Below are 4,144 nucleotides of genomic sequence, written 5' to 3' on the forward strand. Positions count from 1 at the left end.
TATCCAGCGAGCGACTTGACCTCGTTTTGACATGCCTGTATTCTTTCTGGAATATTTCTGACTGGTCAACTTGGAAACTAAATCTAAAGCCACCAATGTGTAGCCAACGCGTGTCCTGTCATAAGGATATCAGGTATTTTGGAGTTGAATTGAGTTGACATGAATCCACCAGCTGCCTGCGTAACACTGTGCAACGTGTGCGCCTGTGCTGCGTCAAAGTCAGGCTCTGTGTGCTCTTATGCGTAACGGTGTTTACAGGACTTTTTGTCACCAACGGAGAGACACATTGTCAAAACCTGTCAAAACTGGATGCATTTCTTCAACAGAACTTCACAACTCACGGGAGTGGATGATTATGGCCGAAAGAGTGCTGATAAGTTTTGGATCTGAGAATACCGGAAACCTTTAGTTGTCCGCTGCTACAGTCAGAGCAGGTGTGCAGAGCGTACCGTAAGAGTGAGAATGGGGGGCCGAGGGAACGGTGGCATGGGAGGACCGAGGCGGTTTCGAAGAAGAAGGAGGGAAGGTGGAGGGGTCGACTGGGTGGGGGCTTGTGTATTGTTATACTGTGGGGAGGACTTTGGATGGGGGGGTAACGTACCATTAGAAGAGGGTATAAGCCACAATGAGCCATCAATGTGTCTCATTAGAGCCTCATTGATGACTGTATGTTGAAGCACTGAGGAGTTACAGTCATTTGAAATTTGTATATCAGGTGTTGTCCAAATGTGCCATTTGGAGACTCCAAATGGCACACCTGGACAACACCTGTACATTCTCAAAAATAAACATGTCCAAAATGACATTTCTTTTTTGTACTATTTTGATCATTATTGAAATCCACGAGCAGAATACTTTATTCTACATATTTTATGTATTTTCCAGTATACAAAATTATTTATTTCTTGCAAATAAAAATTTTATTTTATTTTTTATTTTTATTTTTATTTTATTTTATTTACAAGAAATCAAATAAAAAATCTGAGTGAAGTAAAATTTTCAAAAAATTTTTTGTGTTACAAACATAATAGCTACAACAGTTACAGTATTTTGACTGCAAAAATAGAAAATTTAGCTTGTCTTCTTCATAAAGAGACCAAGCTTTTCCATTTACTCCAAACTGTTAAAGAACAGCAGTTGATTTAATTTGGGTATGCCTTTTCAGCCATTTTTTGGTGATTTTGGCACTGCCAGTTAGGGTGCGTTCACACTGCAGCCTGAAATGACCCAATTCCGATTTTTTGGCAATTCCGATTTTTTTGCCGGGCCGTTCACACTGCCAGTAAATGCGACCTGTATGCGTTCTGCAGTCTGAACGAGCAAACGATCTGAAAGTGTCCCGCATGCGCACTAGAGGGCGCAATAGCGTCAGCGTTCTCATTGTTCTGCCAACTGCCATAAAGAAGAAGTGCTCAGTGTTTGCGGAAGTAAACATGGAGGCTAACGGTGGAGCTTAGCTTACATATTTGAAGTTGTTGTCCAACTGGAGCAGCATATTAACGACTTAATCCTCATATAATCCGTCATGGTTGTTGTTTTTCTTCCTCCTTGCGCTTATCAGGACGCAGAATAGTGAGATTTGTTGAGAATCAGTGACAGTTCGGATGAATGCGACCTGGACGTTAGGTCGCATTTGAATCGGATACGTATCAGATATGGGTCACATTCGAAAAAGAATCCGACCTGTGCTGTTCACACAGCCATGAAAAGATCAGATACAGGTCGCATTATCGGAACTGAGTCACTTCAGGCTGCTGTGTGAACGCAGCCTTAGTTTGTCTATAAACAAGTGGGAGAAGGATCTTCTTTTTGTATTACATTTCTGTATCTAGAATTTAAAAGCTTGATGTCTTTTAATAATATTTAGTTATTGATCATCTTCAAACAGTTACTTATTGAAACCAGTGTTGCTCTTTGTGAGGTAAAACAAGCTGATTGAAACATAAGATCAAACCTTTGAAAACAAACTGGACAGACATTTGGCTCATGTAGCGACAGCATTTACCTGCCAGCAGGTGAAATCTCCACCTACTTCCTGCCACAAAAGCATTTAGAAATTTTTATCTTTTGTGTTTTTACGGCTCTACCACTGCTTCCTGCTGTACTTTAAAGTTTATTTTTTCTTTCTGTTAGTTTGTCTAACTATTTTGATTTTTTGTGTTGTGTTTGTATTTCCTGTGTTGTTTTCTGGTCACTTCCCAGCATAGAATCATTCCATGTTGCTGTTAATCTTAAATATCTGAGACCTGATCCTGCTTCTAGTGATTCTTTGGGTTTATGTTGCATGTGATTATTCTGCAGTGAATCGAGACAGTTGTAGTGTTTTACGTGGGTTTGTTCACCTGAACTGGTGTTTGAGTTCAAGTCCAAAATGTTACTGGATTAACAGAATGGATGAAGATAAAGGGAAACCTCCTTATATGTGTAATAATAAATATGAATCAACTTTATTCTCATTGTTACCTTTCGGCTTGGTGGAAAACAAAGACATTAAATTCAAAGTAAATTCTGCCTTCATTCATTCATCACAACATGGCTCCTCTATTAACCCTTTAACAATGTTTTCACCAGAGTTGCTCTGAGAAGTAGCTCGCCCTCTAGTGGAGCAGTAGTGTAACTGTTACCATTGATGAGAAAGATTTCTACTTCATAAACTCAGCAGGTCCTTCTTTTTCTTAGCTGTTGTGCTTTTCATGTGATTATCTGTCTGTTTTCTACATGAACTAAAATCAAATCAAATAAAAGTTTATTTCTATAGCACATTTCAACAACAAGCCAGTTCAAAGAGCAAAACACAAAAATACAAAGTCATAAAACACACAGTAAACTTTGTAACCGTCTTTATGTGGCTCTGAAGGTCAGAGTTCATCACTGCTCCCAGGTTTCGGACCTGATCTCTAGTTTCCAGCTGTAATAACTGAAGCTGTGTGTTGACTCTAGATCTTTCCTCTTTAGGTCCAATAGTTCAATAGTTGCTACGTTTTTCCTCCTTGACCAACAATAAAACACAACTTTTCATCCATGTGTGGATGGAAAATGAGATGAAGAACAAATGTCATTTTCAGATCACAAACATTAATAAATCTTCAGCAGATGATGCAACAATCTCAGCAGCCAGATGGAAACAAAAACTTTCAGCATTTCACAAACACAAAACAGGATTTTAGCCGATTTTCTCCACATCTTGGAAAATCTGTAATTCTTAGAACAACATCCAAGTATGAAAGTTATTTTTGGACAGAGGTAAGTGGTTCATTTTGAATCATTTATTTATTTAAAGAGCTTTTTTCAAAGAGTCTAAATATGATCAAATGTATTTAATTCTCCACTGCTGCCCAGTTTATAGATTCTCTACATATAAAACATGCAAAGCAAAATGGCCACATAAATATCACAGAAATACTGTAAAATTTTCAAACTCAACCAGGATAAAGAAGTTTCTGTTTTCTTTACCAAAATTTAGATAAAAATGAATGTAAAACATGTCCTTATACATAATCAATACACATATTCATTACTTATCAATAAGTGTAGAACATTACATGATATTAAGGTCAATAAAAACCTCACAGCCATAAATGTTACACATGGAAAACGGTAATAAAATAATACCAAACCCTCAGTAAATACCTGACTTAATAAATAGTTCAGGTGAAACCAAATATTGATTTTATTTACATTTTCTTCTGTTTATCCTTATGAAAGTATTTGTATTGCATAAAGTTTTTCACACAGATACAAAAATCCACTGCACTATTTTAGTTTATTGTCATAACTAAGTCTAGTCTGACTACCATTGACATGTTTCTACCTGTTGCTCGTTGTCACTTCTCGTCTCTCCAGGTCTGTAGAGGCCGAACATAAAAGTGAAACTCGGACAACAATCACAGATCAATCAGTATTTTATTCAATCAATCAAAAGCATGAAATCACACCAACATCCCAACATGAGCATTGATCACCACAAACTAAAGGAAACATTAACCACCCTGATAAAGATGCGTCTTCAGAGAGCACCGTGTCTCACCCAGTGATCTGACTGACTGTTGTAGCTCACATACATTTATACCTCGCTGTGTCCAGGTGCTTTTTCTACCTGGCCGTCCTGCAGTGGCAGTCAGGAGACGGACGCTCTCCTTCATGA

This window comes from Poecilia formosa, unplaced genomic scaffold (assembly GCF_000485575.1).
Source record: "Poecilia formosa unplaced genomic scaffold, Poecilia_formosa-5.1.2 Scaffold218, whole genome shotgun sequence".
NCBI lineage: Eukaryota > Metazoa > Chordata > Actinopteri > Cyprinodontiformes > Poeciliidae > Poecilia > Poecilia formosa.